The sequence below is a fragment of the Cebidichthys violaceus genome, unplaced genomic scaffold (genome assembly GCF_023349555.1).
Source record: "Cebidichthys violaceus isolate CVI_PGR_0920_01 unplaced genomic scaffold, fCebVio1.0.p SCAF_1, whole genome shotgun sequence".
Lineage (NCBI taxonomy): Eukaryota > Metazoa > Chordata > Actinopteri > Perciformes > Stichaeidae > Cebidichthys > Cebidichthys violaceus.
This window is the reverse complement of record NW_027176262.1, coordinates 22,517,450-22,537,698: the sequence shown is the minus strand read 5'-3', so window position 1 is coordinate 22,537,698 and position 20,249 is coordinate 22,517,450. Positions and strand designations below refer to the sequence as shown.

The following is a 20,249-nucleotide window of genomic DNA, read 5'->3' as shown; positions in this document are numbered from 1 at the left end:
CCTGCCATCCAGAGCTGTCTTTCCTCTTCCTTTTGTTATCTCTCCTAGATTGAATGTTGGCTCTTTGTGATTGCCCAGTTACACCCCCCCCCCACCTCATCATCAGCACTGATCGCATTTCTAAATGCGATCAGTGTCTAAATAAAAAGACACCGTGATGGATGCATGCTTTGGTCCGTCACTGAAAATGTTCATCTTTGACTCTTGTCTCCTTCAGGATGCTGTGTCAGTGAGTGGCAGTGTTGATTTGATGCAAATGTATTCATTGTATGAACATTTCTGGCGTGACAAGTTTCCCCTTGGACGATAACCCTTTCCCTTCTGTGTGACCTCCGCCCCGCTTCCAGCATGGCAGCAATGCTGTGTATATGCAAGCAGTGAACCCCCCCCCCTCCGCTCACTGGGGTGTTTTCATCCAAGTGTAAGTGCTCCTGCAGCTCCTGCTCCCGTCTGAAAAGAAGCTCGCCGTACAAAGAGACCCACTGTGTCAGCGTGAAGCATGGCACACTGGCACCAGCCCCGCTGTGTTGCCTCCAGTTTAGCCGGTGCATGTAGCGAAGGGGGGTTTTATCAAGCGACTTCGTGAGTGCAAAGCTGTTTTCGGTTATGCTGCCCTTTTAATAATCGCATTGTGTTGTTTGTGCTGCGCTTGATTACGCCTCAATTATGTGCATTGGCCATTCCCAACCACTAACCCAGGTTGTACCTCTGCAGTTGTGGAAAGACGGTGGAGAAGCTCAACTGATTCTCAAAAAACGAGACGTATTGACACAATTGTGTTTTTGGAGGAAAATAAGCATTGGATTAGAAACTGGTGTGATGAAAGCGATGGATAAACCGTTGAAATAGTTGGCTGAAAGTGACGTACTGTGTAAACACGTGAAATAGTTAGCTAAAAGTAAGGAATAAACCGTTGAAATAGTCTCTCCCTCAAGCTAAGAGAGCATTTCTATGGAGAAAAGGCTCCACTCTGCTCTGATGGGCTTTGTGGGCAGCCCACATCTTCTATGATTCAACGTAGATTTAATGTCTTATTTATTGTCTGCTGCTGTAATCACATCGTGGGATTTCCATTTTGGGGATCAATTTGTGAGACAACTGTGAGTTTCCAAATAGCTAAACATTTATCACGGTATAAGAATGAAGATCATCTGGCTTTCATTTTGGGAAAGTCGTAAATGGCCTGAGTGGATTGGGATGAAGAGAGTTCTAAAGCTGGGACATCTTCAGTATCAGACCAACATGTTGAGCTATTCCTATAATGAAGTATTGGCAGTAAAACTGGATAGGATTTGCGATATGCCAAGTCTCTCGTCTGTCACATCCTATGACAACCTGTCGGCGTGCACGTGCACATGCACATGCACTCACACACCCGCCAACCCCAGTCACTCAGCAGCAGACAGACCGAAGGTGTTCACTGAGAACCAGTGGAAACTGAACAATATTAAAATCCAGAAATAGCACTTTGTCAGGTTTTTTTGACAGCTCAAAGAAACTTTCACCCAGACCAGGGCCAAGTCCCTTATTCTTCTTTCTAATTGTAACTTGCTTGTTCATATATAACCTTCTTTTTTTTTTTACTGTTTGAAGGAGTAAATGCACACGTAAACACAGCGCTCATTTTACGTAATTCAGATCAGTTGTTTCTAACTGCCGCTTGATCCTCAGGCAGATGCTACATTTACAGTAAGCTGTTCATCTCCCACCGGACAGCGAGCCAGCTGAGGCTGTATCCTGTCTGAAAGGTCACAGATGGTTTCCATAATATCGAAGTAGCGCTCCGTTTTCATGGCTTAGCGTCTTAGCAGGTCGAGGGTTTGAACGGTTGCTGAAAGAACCAAGAATTCACAAGCAAGCATCCTCAAAAGTACTTTTTGTCGAAACTCAGCAACTCGGACTAGAGAGCTGTGTAGCCAATTTAAAATGCTGTCCTTGCTAAGTTGGCATGTTGCGTTAAGTAAAAGTAGAAACAAATTGAGGGGAGTCTGGCTGAAGCCGATCTCATGGCCTGAGAGAGTTTGCTCATTATATTTTATAATAACCAGGCGCACCCATCCCCTGCTCCTCCTCCAGGAGATCGCATACGAACAAGCATTTCTTGAATTTGGATCATTTAATGTATTAATATTATGATTATTAATCTAAATATTCAAAACCGTCTGCAGCCAGGTTCACTGAGTTTACCTCCTCTGTTATTTGACACCAATGCAACAGCACGCTCTCCACATAATTGCACATTATATCTACTTGGACAAATGGATTTGTTGATATTCCCAGTTGGTGTGTGTGTGTGTGTGTGTGTGTGTGTGTGTGTGTGTGTGTGTGTGCGTGTGCGTGTGCGTGTGTGTGTGTGCGCTCGAGTCATGTGATTCTTTAGAATACATTTGTGAGCCATTACTCAGGGTCACTGGTGGGCAAGCTCATCTGGAAAACTAATAATGGTGCTGCAGGGTTGCCAACACATTGGTTCATGCTGGCGTGTTTTCAGTAACATCACATTGACAATATGAAGCAGACTTATTTATTAGCTGGCTACAAAATATGTACTGGCACTGAAAGCCTGTGGCGAATTACCATAAGAATAGGTGCTGACTTACCTGCTTATGTCACTTCCTGCATGTAATAATTAGTGATTTCAGTGTTGCCAATTCAACCATTTGTAGATTCCCTATGTGATTACAGCATCTTTCTAAATATTCTGAAAATATCAGTTGTTTTTGGGGCATTTCCCAATTACATAATTGATAATACAAATATTATCTTCAACAGCAAACCTTTCCGGCATCTGTGAAGTGAACGCCTCCCAATTATGAGACGCAAACATTGTTGGGGTACTTGAACCCGCATAACCGTAGAGTTAATTGATTAATTAATAATACAATCAAAATGTGTATCTGTGAGCGGTGCGACAAGCTGGAAACAAAACATTGTCATCACAATGAGGTGAATATAGCAAACATTTACGTATTTACACATCCGAGCCAAGAGTCCTGCTCTTTATTTTCGCTCTGTTTTGTTCTCCACCAATTGCTTTTCAGCTGCTAAATGCTCAACTGTGTTCAGCAGCCCGTTGCTGACGTAGTGCATCACTTGATGCTGGGCAGGTATTGTCAGCTTTTACGATTTTTCCAACAACACTGATAAGAGCCATGGGAGTGAAACAAAACGGTTAAGATAAGATTTTGATACAAAACTCTCCTCTTTTTTTTTTTTTTTAACAGTAGTTCTACAGATTGTAGTGAGTGTCGAAGTCTGGCTTGTTTCTTCACTTCGGCTTCAGTAAGTAAAGTAAGCAAGCGCAGAACTCGACCTTGCTGCTGAGAAACACACCGAGTCTGTGTAACGTACCAGAGCAGCAGGCCAGATGATTCACTGATGGTGATCCATGTGGAGTTATTGGCAATGTTGCTGGCTGTAACCGAGAAAAAGATTCAACGAAAGCCTGGGTAACACTAACCATGACAGGAAGCAAGGGTGTCCTTGGAGGTGAGTGAGTGAATGAGAGAGAGAGAGAGAGAGAGAGAGAGAGAGAGAGAGAGAGAGAGAGAGAGAGAGAGAGAGAGAGAGAGAGAGAGAGAGAGAGAGAGAGAGAGAGAGTAGCCTTGGATACTATGCTAGCACTAGGCCTGTTTTCTGTCTTCTGAGGCTGGTCTTCAGGTGTCACATCCCATTTTGATATCATCTACGCTACGTCTTTCTTCAATAAAAAAAAACCCCCACCGCACGCATTCCACACATAATCCAGCTCATGCAGTTGCAATGAGGAGTGCGTTGGTCAGAAACAGGCTTACACAAATCATCACACACTTTAAGTTGTTGAGAGAGTGGCCCCCCCCCGCTGAGTCCGCTCTGTGGCTTAGCGCTGCCTCTGTGTCGGGGGCTAATCGCTGTTTTGATTAGTCTTTTTTTTTTTTTTTTTTTTTTTTTTTTTTTTTTTTACTCAATCTGTTTGCACGGAGCACCGATCCCACGGCCATGTTGAATGAAAGGGGTTTATCAGCTTAAGCCTGTTGTAAGGAGCACGAGAGGTCTCATCTCTTCACTGCGGAACGAGAGCGGCCCTCGGACACAAGTGTCCAGGCAATTAGAGACGCCGGGGGCCTCGAGGAGAGATTACTGGCCAGAGCGTCGTTCTAGTCCTGCGCATTGTTCACTCGGGTGTTGAGACGCAGGACGCTGTGGGGCTGTTTTTTCTCAGAGGGCAGCAGAGGAGATAACCGAACGCTGTCCCGGGCCTCTTATCCGGGGAAGATTCTTTGGATGCAACATGAAATGACAGTCTTCACTGCTGTAAATGGTTTCCCCCACAGACTGATGACGACAAGAGGTCTTCTGATGTAGCAGCAGTATCCACACTTTCAGAGGGGGTAGTTTCTCTTTCATTTCTTTTTTTTTTTCTTTTTTTTTAGACTTTCAGGACATCATTTTACATTCAGTTGCTACTGTAATGTGAATATACTGTGTTGGTTTTAACTTCTATCACGGCTGGTTTTGTTTGGATTCTCATTAGCATTAGCATTCTCATGAGAGCCTCAGGTTGCCAAATGAAAGACTGTCACCTCTTTGTGTGGATAACTGTCCTTTTTCTTTTTTCTTTTTAAGGGACTTTTATGGAGTTGCTTATTCCACGAGTCAAAGCCACCTCCAAATCCTCATGATATCTGGTTTGTTTTGCCAACAGAATGGCAGGAATTTGATTAAGCTACAGATGTTGACTTCATTTGAGCTTGTTTTCAATGCAGTGTACTACTTTGCTTATGGTTGAGTAAGCCTGATTATATTCATATTAGAAATGGTCCTTACCTAAGGTTCAACAGTGCGTACATCGAGACAACATAAATGTACCTCTCTGTTTGTATTCCACCTTTTATGAGTATGGTTGCACATCAAGGGCAAATATTGCAGAACTGGAATAACTTCATTTGTGAGTATTTGATTTGCTGGATTGGCAAAAGCAGACGTTCCCATCTGGTTGTTTTTAGTCATAAAAAGTTTCTCAGTTGATTTACTGTAGTGATATTCTATATTGAGTGACATAAAATGACACATGCCCACTTCTCCCACTTCCAGGTTGCGCTATTAAAAAAAAATCCTAAAAATGTCGCATAAAGATCATGACTGAGCAGATGCGGCGAGCCTTCACAATGGCGTTTTTGATTTCTGAATTTCATCCAACAACCTCACTGACGTGAAATAACAATATAGACTTTCGGTTTACACCCACATATGTCACTTTTTATGAATTGAGTAATGACCTACAGTTTTATTACTTCCATTCCGTGTGACTACCTTTTTGAAAAATGGCTTGTCAACAGATAAAAGAGATATATTAGCACACAAGACCTGCTTTGGTCCCTTTTTTTAAAGGTTAACGCGTAAGAACCATTCACCCCGAGGATGGCCGTGAAAATATAATGTCACATTGCTGCTCAAGCATTCACACACATTCACTGTTTGCAACTATGTACATTTTGATTTCATATATGAAATAATTGGCAACATCTTCACAGGGAGACCAACGGATTGAGTTTTCCTATGTGAACAGGACTTAACGCTGAGGTTTTATGGTTCCTTCCTCTGAAGGAAATGAACTCTCAGAAAGCGTGCGAGCTTTAAAGCGAGGCCCTGCTGATGGGACTTGTAGCCCGTCGGGTGTTAAATTGAGTCCGGAGACCGTGCGAGCTTAGGGAGTGGGTAAACGCAGACAAAATACCCGACCCTCCCCGTCCCCGCTGCTCCCACACTCCACCAGTATGTCACTCGCCACCTGCTCATTTGACGGCGCTGCCGGTTGTGGAAGCGGCAGGTGTGCTCTTCAAGTCCTAGTGGTAGCAGGTTTCCGATCCGGCAACCCCGGTCCGTGCGTTGTGCTCGCTAAGCCTGCTTTCTCTGAAGGTGGAATCGAGACTATACGCTGGGATCATTAAGTGGGGCCGCATCGATAGCCAAGTGTCGGTGTGCACACAACCCCCCCCCACAGAAGCATGCAAGCAGAAAGAAAGGCCAGATGTCAGGAATGTCTGTGTCTGTGTGCCAACTCGTACCTTTTCATCTATCGTATAATTATGGTGTGCAGCAAGAGCTGGAGGTATGTTCCATGTTTTTAAAAGAGTGAAAGGGAGGGAATAAGACTAATGAATGAAACCGGGCTCAAAAGATAAAAGGTGAGACCCAAAACCAGAAGGCACAATTTGGTCCGTGCGTCTTTTTTTTCAGGAGTGCAAAGAGGAAGCTCACTGCAGCTGAAAAGCCCGACATGTGGAATCATTTCTCTGCTGTGTGGCGAAACCCCTTGAGAAGCAAAGGCATCTCCATCACTTCATCACGCTTTGTTGCTCCAGGTGTTCAATGTCTGAGCGGTTCAGAGATGAACTGCAGATAGAAACTTTGCGCAACGATACGTTTTGGAAAGAGGAAGAAAAAGAAAAGGGGGAAAAAAAATAGCCTGAACTTTCTGCAAGGCTGTCAAAATTCTCACAGGTGCTTTATGAAACTCTGCTTACCCTCAGTTGGACTTCTTTAAGCTTGAGAGGCTGAGTGAGTGCGAGGAATCCTCTTAACTCTGCTGTGGTGGGAGGAAAAAAAAACCAAATCTGGGTAGGGATCCACCAGTGGGGTGGAGATATGCTCATGATGTATACTGTAATTATGCCCTCTAATTACTGGCATCAGAGCATAATCGCAAAATATGAAAGCAGCATTTGACATGACTCGTGCTAACAGGCTATTATTATTGATGGTCTTTTTTTTCCGTTTTGGAAGCCATTCCAACAAGGCAGAGCTGAAGGACGTAACGGTTTGAAGTACAGAACAATGTATAATGCTTTGGATGTAAAAGGTGGGACTGACTACACTCTTTTGCTTTCTAGGCCTCCTTTTTTTTTTAACTCGCTCTTCCCTTTATCCGGTCTCAGAAAGTGAAAGCAGAGCCCAGTTGAATACCTGGCATGGCCTCAAAGCTCCGAATATTTCCGCGCAAAGCCGAGCGGTTTGTGTAAGTTTGTGGATGGAGATAACAGATTGCATGTCTTTTTGTGGCCCGTTAGTTGCCAGCTTTTGAGAAATGGGTGTATCTCACACACACACACACACACACACACACACACACACACACACACACACACACACACACACACACACACACACACACACACACACTGCCCTGGAATATTAGGTAATAACACACTGGGGTTTCTCAAGTGCGACCACTTTGAGCTTGAGTCTGCTGGTATCAGAGCAGTGCCGTGAACCTCGACGAAAATGGAGCAGGAGTGTCGATTATATTAAGACTAATATGCACTTATTAAGAGTTAGGCGTGACCTAGTTTGTTCTGATTCTACCGCGGTTCAGTGAGTTATGTCTCGCTTTACAGCCTCCTGTTGAGGGCCGGTCTCTTTTGCTTCTCCTCCTTCAGCTCCCCTTCCGTTGTAAGACCCTAGAGTTATTTTGGCCTTGAAAGCCAAACCTGCTGTCCTAGGATCGTCTGTTAATCGGGCCACTTCCTCTTCGTTGATGGTTTACGGTTTCACCCACAGGACGTCAGAATAAGCCAGAAGAGTCAGAGGCATCCCCGCAACCTTTTTTGTTTTTCCGCTGAAAGACGGCGATGAAAAGAAGTATGGAAATATTGCATTTTCAATGATCTGCACCATCTTTTGATCTTCAAATCGCAGCCATTAAGTGTCATAATTTTTTCCATGTAAAATTCCTCAGATTAGCATGCTTTTGATGTTCATTCAGACTCCGCTTTGATGTCGCCGGGCTGTGATTGCGAATGCAACTTCTGATTTTGTGCAGAGTTTACGCCATACAATAACACTGCTCATTATGCAAACGCCCAGATAACACTTTCTTTATCTGAACAATGACAAATGTGTTCCAGTCACAGTCCGTTTGTTTAGATGCCAGAGGGAAATATGCTGTTGGTTTTGGGGGGGGGGGTTTAGTGACGCAGTCGACAGTTAGTACGGTTTGTGTGGCATTAAGTTTGCAGAAAGGGAGACGAGAAGCGAGAGCGAGGCTTCATGGCCTGCTCTCGTGTTTGCCAGTGGTGGAGTGTGAGCAGCTGTAGGAGGATGCCAGCATGAGGACTGAAATAATTACTGCAGTATGCTGGCTTAGTCAACACTGTTCAACTGCAGCTGTTTCCTTTTGCCGTTGAAAGAATTTCAAAGGATGTCATGTAGCTTTTTTTTTTCTTTTTTTTTTTTAAAGGGGAGTCATAACTACCTAGCAGTGGTTTGCTGGTCTGCGGTGCCGTTCTGGAAAGCAAATACACTGAAGGTTTAATGGTCAGAGTCTGTGACCCGGAGTCGGAGCTGACACTTAAGTGCGGACAGGACCACTTCGGGGATTTATTATCAACCTGATGGGCGTGGACGCACACTTGTGCGCTCACACCGTTTCGCTATGTTGTTTTTTTTATAGACTACAACCCAGCGGCGGTGTCCTCTTCCCACCAACACAAAAGAGAGCAGGACGAGCAAACCGGGTCATCTTTCTCTCTATTTACGATGTGTGTGTGTGTGTGTGTGTGTGTGTGTGTGTGTGTGTGTGTGTGTGTGTGTGTGTGTGTGTGTGTGTGTGTGTGTGTGTGTGTGTGTGTGTTTCTTTTCTCCTGATGATGATGACGCTCTCCTCATCGGTCTTTACACATTTGGATGTTTTTGTTTCTGCAGAGGTGTAAAAATCTCCCAAGGCAGCTTTTAAACTATTATGAATCCTCAAGGCCACTGAACTGTTCCAAAGCATTTTTCACCACATAAATAGTCATGGCTTCATATGAAACTATCAAGGTAAAGTTTGGGGTAAAAAAAAAAAACCATCCCCTGTCCTCAGATAATCTGCTTCTTAAGGAGTGTGTGTGTGTGTGTGTGTGTGTGTGTGTGTGTGTGTGTGTGTGTGTGTGGGCTCGGTTTGATCATATGTGATTGACAATGGACCAGCATCATAAGCAAACTGGACCTGTCATCCTATTTCCATTCAAACCGGTGCATGGAAGTTTGTAATGTCCCACTTTAAAGCCAGTGAGAAGAGCTTAAAAAAAGGAACGGAACAGACAGAAACCTAATAAATAATCAAAACCTTTTATCTTTGGCAGATAAGTGTGTGTGTGTGTGTGTGTGTGTGTGTGTGTGTGTGTGTGTGTGTGTGTGTGTGTGTGTGTGTGTGTGTGTGTGTGTGTGTGTGTGTGTGTGTGTGTGTGTGTGTGTGGTCGTATACCTTGTCGTTCATTGTAAGAATCTGGTTGTGAAATGTGTTTTCAGGGCCTCTTTAATGTGGAATCACGACAGCTCTTTAATGCGAGCTCATTTCCCTCGTTCGTGGCCCCGGCTCAAGGTCCTTTTTTTAATAATTGCATTTACAGACATGGCGGTTTTTCGCCTCTCAGCAACATCCTCCTGCCCAGCCATTTCCCCGATGAGCAGCGCTCTGTCGTCTCCGTCTGCCAAACGCAGCCGCTGGAGAGAAAAAAAATGGAAACGCTCCAACAGGCAGTCGCTTTGGTCAAAGTTATGCTAAGCAGACGGTTCACTCGCACACTGCATCGCTCCCACGATGAGGATGATATTTTATGCTAGACACGTTTTGTTGGTTGCCCGTCCTCGTACATGTTCCTGTGCACAGGATGATAGAGGTGTGAACGTGGAAAGTCATTTCAGGGATCGTGAGGGTTGTGCGTTACTGCGCCGACCTGTATCTTAACGGTTTCCTGTTATTCATCAGGGAGGCCAGACTTTCGAGTTAGTTTCCAGTGTGTGCCACTCGTCCTGCACACTTTCTCAGGCTCTAACAATAGTCCCCTCATCGCTGGCCCCTCGTAATCCGCTTTACCACCCCCTGTCCTTTTTTTTAATTTTTTTTATTTCTCAGCTCCCTCCAAAGGCCAGGCTCCCCGCTGTGTCGTCAACATCGACCAATCACGCTGAGATCTGCTGCAAATTGTACACGTTTGGAAATACTGCAAAGCTGCTTATGTGGAAGTTAAATACTTTGACTTTTAAAAGCTTTCAGATGTTTAGCTGAAACTTGTAGGTGAACACGAGAGGATGCTGAGAGTATAAGCTGGAGTGTAAGTGCTATTTTTGTTGTTTTTTTTGGGCAGCTTGCACATCTGACAGCTGATCAAGACCGTAGCTATTTGCCCCAGTCCATCCCAGGGTTTTGTTTTTTTTTTAAGATGGCTTCAGGATGCAGTATGTTTGTCATGCATTGTTCACCATCTGCTTTGATATTGTGGTCTCTGTGTCCAGATTCCACGTTGAGCAGAAAGTCAAAAGAAGCAGAGCTGAAGGAAAAAGAGGAAAAAGTATTTGGTCTCATTTCCTTCTTTGTTGCCTTTTTGTTCTTCCAGAGTATTTTTTTTTTTTGACCTAAATAAAAATCAATGCTGGTTTGTTTGACGGCATGTTTACTTCATCTGTGTTTGCATGACTCAGCAGAAATACTCTTATGTGGATATTTATTGGTGGTGCAGAGGTTCTGCACCACTTCAAGGTTAAGCATCTCAGTATAGTTGAGGCTTCTTATCACACAGGGGGGGGTCTGTGGATCTTTTCTTTTTCCTTCCAAATGAGCAGACCTCTCCTCCAGTTGAAACTCTCCCCTTGTCTCATCGCGGAAGAGATTATTTCAGCTTGATTAAAAATGTAATTATTCACCCATTTATCCCTTTATGCATCAAACAACCCTTTTTGCTTCAATGGAATGGCAAGTGACTGGTGGTAATTGTAGATCAAGGCCGGCTGGTGAGGGGGGGGGGGCTAGGCGGGCTGGCGCTCATGCTTTGGCGGCCGGCTGCCCCTGAACCACAGATGTGCTGCTGCTCGTTGTGGGAACTTAAAAAAAAAATAATGGTGCTGCGTCTGAAGTCAACCCCTGCCCGCAGTGGCCGTGGCGGCAAGGGCTGCTCTTTTCGTTCCAGCGCTCGCTCAAAGTGATTCCTGCCCTTTGACCCCCGGGGTCGCCACAAGCGTCGTTGTCACTCAAGTTGAGTGAGCGTGAGCGCTGGAGGAGGGCCTGAAAGGCAGTGACACTCCAGAAATCCACTTCAAACAAACAATTAGAGCTCGCTGATATGTGGGGCTAATAGGCTTTTATGGGTATACTCAGAGGTAGCCTCGCTGTTGAGATGGTGTGAATTATTAGCAGGTTTTAGGGAGTTGCGATGGAAATCCATTTAGCTTTTTCAGGTGATGCATAGGAAGTTGTTTCTGTCTTTGGATGTGTGTGTGTGTGTGGGAAGTAGCAGTGGAATGTAAACTGTGTTCTTCCGGAGTACTGGAGCGGTGCCTCATCAGCCCCCACAATGATGCTCAATATATGCAAAGCCGTCTCTTGACGGGGCTTGTTAAGCATCAATATACACTCCTGCTCCAGAGATTCATTTCAATATGGGCCATTACCGTTGAGAAAGTCCCCGCTCAACCGACTGCTCACTCCCTTTGTGACTTCACGATCCTTAAAGGAGCCGCGTTCACAATCCTCTTTGCAAGCAAACAATCCAGCGTTGTCACTATTATGATCTGTTCATGAACTGCTTTGGAATGAGGGCGACGACGTGATGTTAACCATTAAACCTCAGGGTAACGCAAAGAGTGGCTGGAATATCTAGTTTCAACATCCAGCGGAAGGGAAAACACACATTCATTTGACATCCATATCTTCAGTACTTCTTTTTTGTGTGTGTGTGTGTGTGTGTGTGTGTGTGTGTGTGTGTGTGTGTGTGTGTGTGTGTGTGTGTAGTGTGTAGTGTGTGTGTGTAGTGTGGCCGGGTAAGAACTCAGAACTGCAAAAGGATCAGCTTTACAAAACATGTGGAGGCTAGTGTCCACGTTCTGCTGCTGCTGGAGCTCTAGAGTCAGCAGATAGCCTGAAGCAACCAGTGAAACCCATTTAAATCAATTTGATGTGCTTATATCATGCAATATTCTTTTTTTCCATTCCTATAAAGACTGCATTATTGATGCTTTAACTATAGCATCATATAGAAAACACTAGCTGTCTCAAAGTATCTTTCCTTTTCCAAATAAGACGCCTTTTAGACGTATCAGTACCATGAAAGGGATCCTTGACTGGGATGTCTGCTTTATTTTTCACTCCTCTGAAGCTTTAGTCTGTGCTTCTCATCATGGGCTAATTGAACACAACACTGCAGCAATTTAGCAGCTGTTCGGAATGAGTCGAATAAACCTTATAGATGTTAGCTTTTCACAGAAAAGGCAGAGAAAGGAGACGCAGACATTTTGAAGTATAGAGGGCTTTTAGGTTCTTCCAATTAGGAAAATTAGGCTGTGGTTTTAAGCTGATCTATATCTGCAACACGTCTTTCTGTTCCCCGCTGTCCAGAGGCTGCGCTAAGAGGTTTGTGTTGGACGTAACAATCTGCAAACAGAAGGATGGGTTTAAAGGTTAAGATATGTATAAAAGTCAGCATTTTGTCCCTCAAACGTCATGTTAACTGCTCCCGGGTTGTTGTTTTTTGTCCACAAAACTGTACCACTCCAAGTCAAAAGGGCTGTGTAGCTGTCGACGATGGCTGCAGCTGTAGAAAAATAGACGCTCTCATAACGGATGCAAACTCTGATTGCAATTTGACTGAAACAGGAAATCGTCTTCGGGCTGCAGATCTCTGTTGCTAAGGGACCACGCTGGTGGGCTCCTAATGGCTGAGTGGACCCTGAGCAATCCTGGGCAATTACTTCACTTAATCATTGAGATCTGAAGAAGGGAGTGGCGCCGCACTGTGAATTCATTACAGGGTTGAAGCACGAGATGAGCTGTAGTTGTGGAGACATAAGGAAAAATTGACAGAGTGTGAAAGACATGGAGTCATTACGAGCCAACTGCTCTTGTTTGGAAGAGCAATTAGTGGTTATTGGCTTTCTGTAGACCGTTATGGAATGGACTGTGGAAGAAAATCAATTATTAAAGCATCATGTCCCTTTTGTTTTCATTTTCCACAATAATTCCATGTCGGCCTGAGTGGGTTTTTGTGGTGGGTTTTTTGTTTTTTTGTTTTTTTTCTTTGTGTGATGTATGAAAATTGCTGACTGAATCTCCCTGTGGAAACAGGAAGGCAATTCAGGATGTTTGTGAGCTCATTAAAAATGGAGAAAAAAACAAACAAACCCGGGCAGCATTGTCTGATCGGTCATTTCACCAGAGACAAAGAAAGTGTCCCATACAAAAGTCCAATCTGGGCTGAACCGGTCCAGGCTGGTCCATTTGCTGCTCACTTGGCCGGACCACCCAGACTGATCTGGTACAAGTGAACATTGTATTCCTCTGGGAAAAAAAGATCACGTAGCAGATTTGGTTCCCAGATTAATTTCTGGCCCGAGACAAAAGGATTAATCGACAAAAAGCGGAACGCAGTGTCGAGACACATCTCATGTCAAATGATCGTGACTGGTAATACAGTAGGATAATACAGTAGGATAATGGGTACACCTCGGTGGATATTCTCGACCACCTCGACCAACAATAAGTAAATGCCCTAATTTACTTGGGATTGTCTGGATGGTCAAAGTCCCCAGACAAGGACTGCTACCCTTTTGCAGACCCTTTGTCCTTTCACATAGTGTCACCTGGCCTGAACGGTCTACCCCACCACAGTTATCATCTGATGGGCAGATGGCCCACACGCATTCAATCTCTCTCCATAAGGTGAACCATATTGATTTTCTAATACTTCTCAGCTTTCGTTTTTTTTGCCACCTTTCAGGTCAAAAATGTCTCAAAGTGAATCATTTGCCATGAAATGTCTCTCTCCTTGACTCACAAGCCTCTTCTCTATCACATTTGCTTGTGCGATGGAAGGTTTTTGCAAAACCCTCCTTTTTGTTTTTCCCCGGGATGCGAGTGAATCAACTCTCCAGCAATGTAGAGTGGTAGAGCACATCCAAAGAAACAGAACCTTGCAAGCAGGTGTAGGCAGGCGATAAAACGGCGATGAAAATATCAAATTACAGCTCGGTTGCACAAAGTTTAAAAAATGGTACCTTAACGCAAGTTAGGGTACTTTGCAATAACAAGGTGATACAGCAGTGGGACAGGACGTTTAGGCTTTTCATTTAAGGGTTAAATGTGTGATAAGGAAAATATTATAATCATAGTTTTTTGGATCCCTCTTTTGTATGTCCTTTGCATCCAAGCTTCCGATAACAAAGTGCTGGTTTGCACAACGTTACGAGCTACTTTCTAGTTTGCGAGTGTTGAAATGCTCCCAGTGCCAAGTTCTGGAAGTGATGTCGCTCCATTTGTTTGGTTCTGCTGTGTCTCTAATCTTAACTTTGTTCTATCCTTTAGCCCTACTTGTAAACGTAGCAAATCATAAAAAAAATGTTTTGTAACACCTGCCCAACACGCGTTTAGTGGGATGCTATGGCTGAATTTGATTTTTAGTCTCATCTCGTTCTCTGATGGTAAAAAAACCAACAAAGTGTACTTCAGGCATGTCTTTGGATGCACATCACAGGGATACAGTAACAATACTGTGAAGATATCATCGTCAGGATCTTGTTCTAGCCACCCCAGGAGAGTCCGAGTGAATTCCCGCTGGTTTAAAGTGGGCTGTTACGCTATAGCGGCAAATGAAATGGCAGGATGTGTTTCAGCTCCATAAATTTTGGTGTGAGCAGCACTGACATGCAGCAGCAAAGAGCAGGCTGTGCGGTCTCCTCGCGGTAGGTTATCTGCCAGAAATTTATAAATATTATTTGAGCAACCTTGTCTCTAGCTCGACCGTCGCAGTCCGACATGTGAAGCAGCAGCCGGCGAGATCTTGACCAGTTGGTCCTGTTGTCTCAACAAACGTGAGTGAGCGCATAAACAGAGCCGGTCGAGCCGGCAGACTCTCATATGGACTCTCTATTCGTACGAACACCGGCCTGCTGTTTACATCTCAAAAGCTCTCAGCTCGGATCTCGTCCTACTTTCTTTATTTCGTCCGTTTACACTGTTTAGTTCTTCAGCTGGATACAAATGGATGATGTGAAGCCGGAGCCATAATTGAGCGCTACGCCGCAGAGTTTGCTCAGAGTAAAACAGAATTGATTTCACACATGGTGCCTGTTAATTAGCATGCAGCTTATTGTCTGCTCTCATTGAGACCTGCTTCATCCGACATGAGCGAACCCACATTCAGCACTGAGATTTCTAGCTGGCGGTTTATGTTGGGGAATGCAACCGCTTACTAACGGCGCGCTCTGTAGGCCGCCACATATACTATGTGTTTGACAGACCACAGTTTCCTGGTCGGCATTTGGCAGCAATCGGAGCAAAGCATGAGCTACGTGGGTTTTGATCCAAAGCCCTAAAGCCCAGTGACAACAAAATGACTGCAGGCAAAGACGGAATATGTTAAGTTCAATCCAGATGAGTTAGGTAGAGCCAAACCTGTAATTAGAAATCGAGAGTGACGTTACAGGTTACACCTCTAGATATCGCCCAGGGCCACATAAAGGACCCTAAGCCTTGAAAAGCGGCTTCTACTTGGCCATTGTGCAACTGTAACGCTGCTGCCACGCCGCCATGTTCCACCACCCCAAGGCACAATGCGCGCTGGTCATCTGTGTGTACGGATGTCGGTTTCGCTTGTGTCTGGCAGGATGTGTGTATATTCTAGGAAGCTACTTCGTCCGGTTCCTGCTCGTATGCATTACGCCGAGTGCCACTCAGGCCGGAGGGAGCCGGCAGAAATCTGTACGTTCGCTCAATCCTGTTAATGTGGAACAGCATTTAATTAGATCCGCTCCACATCGAGCAGCTGCATCTGTGTCTGTGAAAGTAACGACGCTCTGCATGTCGCTAAACTCTGACGTTAATGCGCCGATCGCTTTGAATGAACCAGTAAAAGTTAGGTTTTTTTTAAAATGGGCTCACTGGCTGTGAGCGTAAAGAAGACTTTGTTTGCAGCGTGATGGTCTCCCTGATGAGCGACATGATTTAATCTTAACATCACTCGTGATCTGCAAATTACATATTAGGGCTGCAGTGATTATTACCATTTTTTTCGATTCTTCTGTTAATTATTTTTTGGGATTATTCCATTAATTCTGCGAGCCCAAGATTATTTCTTCAAAGTGCTGGTTTTTGTCTAACGACTAATTTATTATCGATTAACCTGTAGATAATGTTTTCTATTAAGTGATAAGTTTGGTCCAACCCAAGGTGACGTCTTAAAAAAGCAATTTTTTTTTTTTGTCCAATGAAAAAGAACCATCAGATGCTCTGCTTGACAAAATGATCAAAAAAGCTGCTCAATCCTCTGTCGATCAACCCACCGATTGATTGACTAATGGTTTCAGCTCTACTTCTTAATTGATAATCCTAGTGTTGTACTCTCCTTCAGAGGAAGCCATTGCCTCGAATAAAAAAAGAACCGCCACAAATGAGAACATTGCCAGAAGTAGATAATCCATCGCAACAAACATTGAGCTTTGGCTTGGTTTAGTCGGGAGTTCCCCCGTTGTATTGGGATTTCACTTTCTCCAAGTCGACTATTTTCACATCAATGCATGCAACGCAACTGCACTCGGCTCGCTGTCTATCACATTACACCCACAGGAAGAAATGGAAATCTCTAACAGAAACAAAAACACACAAACATGGTCTCATCCAGTCATTGCAGAAAACATAAAGGCGTCCTTTCAAAAAAAATGTCACAAGTCAACATTTACTGGTGCATTTTCTGTTATGGTGGGTGAGCCAAATTGATGGTTTAAGTTGCATTTTTAGTTTGGCCTCTTAAACGGGAACCTTCTAGGATGGATGTTACCGATTGTGAATGTCAATGAAGTGCTCCGTGCTGTGGAATATATTTTCTCGTTTGATTTAAGGAGGGGAAAAGTTAGATAGAGGTGTTAACAGACATGATACATGTGAGGCAGACGCATCTATTTTCAACCCCTGTTGTTTTTCCTCCATGTCATTGTTGACTCTCTCTGTGTTAGCGCCGTAAAAGGAGAGGAACCTCGATTCCTGGCCAGGGAAAAATAGATCTGGTTCGGATGATGTATTTTCTCTCTGGTGTTTTTGAGAGAAAACTGTGTCACTGACGAATCACGCTTGGAGAGCAGAATCGGCATCACAATCCAATTTTCCGCAACCCGAAGAACAGGACATACATATTGTCCAGCCCTCCTCGCTTTCCATTTCTACCGTGTGTCGGAGAGAAAAGCATTTAAATGCAGTGTGACTGGCCATTGTGCAGCCCATCACCTCTTCACCCCTCCTCCCTCAGTCCCTGCCTCTCTAGCGTGCTCAATGCATGCCATTACAGCCCTTTTATTTAAAAAAAAAAAAAAAAAAAAGGTGGGAGGAATGGAGGACTGGAAAGGTGACGAGAGGACTGAGAGATAAAAAAAACCAGGCTGATTTCTATCTCGGTCGAGCTCCAGGCAGCAGCGCACTTCTGCTCCCCAGGTACCAGGAGAACCGGGATGAAGGATGTAATGTGGCAGCGAGGATTGATTCTCGTCATAATCTGTTCCTATCAGCTCTGCCGCAGCGCATATTCAGAAGCACTCGCTGCTTTTCAAAAAAAAAAAAAAAACGCTGTCTGCCACTTTTCATGCCATTGTGCCATGCAACCACATCCTTACAGCCACATGGTCTCATTATTTCTGAAACTACCTCATCGCTGTGTGAGCTGATATGTAGTCTTGCCGTTTGGGGCCCAGTCATGATGGGTTGTATCTCTGTACCCAAAGGGGTGCTTTTACAGTCGGTATGTGGAAAGATTGTGGAGGAGCTCAACACATTTTTAAAACTTATGAATTACAATTCCATTCAAAAAGTAGAACCCACATGTTGCGGATGAGAGTGCACAAAACAGTGACTGCAGATAAAACATGGCTCGTAGCTGAATCTGGTACAACACATGTTTTTTTTGTCTTTGTCTGAAATTCATGTTCCCTGACAAAAAATGCAATAAACTAAACCTCCCTGCTTGCATTTATCCAATAATTCTGGCTAACTAACTAGCTAGTAGCTAAAAGTTTTGGATGGCCTGTTGACGTTAGCAAAGATAGGCTAATAGAGAAACGGTTAAACTAGATAGCTAGCTTAAAGTAATGACTAAATGGTTGAAATGGATTCGTAAATGTAACGTTCTTATAGTTGGCTTAAACAAATGAATAAATGGTTGAAGTTAGCTAATAATAATGGTTGAAAAAATATAGCTAAAATGAATCGATACACAACCGTCTAGCTAGCTTCTGCCACACTTATTTGTACTAGTACAAAACAAAACTCGACCAAACTGACCCAAACAATAACGGTTGATTTTAATAAAAAAAATAATAATACAATAGCAATGTCCACTTTTATATATTAAGTAGAGTTATTATTCATTTTCCAAAATGAAAAATGCACATCAAAATATATAACTAACGCATTAAACATAAGTCCATAGTGGCTCTCTATAATATCAGACGACTCCCTGACTGATTTTGTGTTTTGTACATTACCATGTAATGCTTTTAAGCTAGGTTGAGTTCATCTATGTGTGCGCAGTACACTGCATTAGACAAAACATGTTAGGAACCACTGGACTGAACAATAATTCATTCATTGTAAAAAGAGAAATTGTAGAAATTGAGGTTGCAGCCCCAATTCGATGCTATTTCTCTCTCCTTCCTTACTTCTTAACCTACATCCCCCCCCCACACACACACACACACACACACATGCATACACTGCCACCTTGTTTGCCCTTAAAGGCTGCTTTGACTATTCTTTTCTGTATTCAGACCTAACTGGGCTGCTGATGCTGGAGCTGCAAGGAAACGCGCATACAGGCAGGCTGGCCTGGGTGGGTTGGGTCCGGCGCTGGCGCTAACTGCTCCGGTGAGACGCCGGTAGGAACCAGGAGGGCAGAGAGGGTGCTCTGCACGAGTGGTCCGGCTTAGAACAGCGGCGCCTTTTGTGTCTGCCTGTTTCTGGCGGTTATTTATAAACCCAGTAAACCCACTGCACATTCCTGGCTGCCACAAACGCAGGGAGAGCTGCACTTCACCCATGTGTGTCCTCTTTGTGTCTGCATGGAGCTCGACCCGAGCTGTCAGGAGTAGGGATGACGCTGCTCAGTGCGGAGAAGACTGAGCTGGTGATTGTGATTTATTCACGACTCTGGAGGTGCATGAAAAAACCTTTCACTCCCCTTTTTTCTTTCTTGTTTTGGAATTAAATTTTGGTCTTGGCCGTTGCATTTTTATGACCACCGCTTGTGGTCTTCCATGACTCATATTAATGGGAGAGATTCCTCAGTTTAACGTTGGCCATTACTGAACTTGACTACTTTTGAAAAGTGCTCTCTCTCTCTCTCTCTCTCCCTCTTTCTCTCTCCCCTCTCTCTCTCTCTCTCTCTCTCTCTCTCTCTCTCTCTCTCTCTCTCTCTCTCTCTCTCTCTCTCTCTCTCTTTCTCTGCTCAAATCTCCTGGGAATTCCTTTTTCAGAGTTTGTGGAAAACATTAATCACATTTCCCTGGACGGCTTTTCAAAACCATCACGGGACAGTAATGGATTAGGGGCTTTCTTGTTAGCAGGACGTCATGTATTCTTTAGCTTTAGGCTGGGTGACTCTCAATAAATTGGTTTTGCACAAGTTTCTGTACTCAAGATGCACAATAAATTGTTTAAAACACAGCAGTCACTGATGATGATATGCAATTACACTAGCAGCTCACGAGAGTCATTTAAGGTTCATCCTCTTCTTCCTCCTCTTCCATTTTGTTTCTGGCTGCAGTTATGTGCAGGTTTCCTGTAAGCTGAGGCCAGAGAACTGTTGGAGGAAGTCCAAGCACTAAAGGACACCCCTTCCCCACCCTTTGAACCAGACTTCCATTTTCTACTCGGGTCCCATGAGCTAATGGTTACAAATGTAGTGGAAGCAGTTTATTGCTGCTCTTAATTTCACTTCTGGATTTTGTTTGTTTGCCTTGTGTTGTATTGTGCTTTCCAAAGGATGCTTTCATTTCGACTACAAACATACAGATAAAGATCCGTTACTCCGGCACTCATGTCTAAGTGCCGGTAAAAGGAACGAGCAGACCTTTAAAACACAAAGCCACACTGTGTGTTTTTTTTCTTCTTCTTTACCTTCCTGATTATTGGCAGGCATTAAAAGAGTTTTCCGCTCCTTTTAAATTGTTAAAGCCTGAGTACAAGTCTCAAGGCCTGCTTTGCTTTGCTCTGCTGCGTGGCCTGAAACGTTTAAAACATTGGAGATGGGCTGTCATTA

General features: G+C 44.0%; 1 protein-coding gene across 2 annotated transcripts in view; it reads left to right on the top strand.

The window, feature by feature from the left end:
* nxn (nucleoredoxin) overlaps positions 1-20,249 on the top strand; it is a 55,063-nt gene that overhangs the window by 7,917 nt on the left and 26,897 nt on the right. Inside the window, exon 1 of one of the 2 annotated variants that reach the window (XM_068715592.1) lies at positions 3,436-3,489. The exons of the other annotated variant lie outside the window; for it this stretch is intronic. The gene's annotated coding sequence lies outside the window, so the exon portion shown is untranslated. Of the gene's footprint in view, positions 1-3,435; positions 3,490-20,249 lie in introns of those variants that run through there. 2 annotated transcript variants of the gene reach the window in all.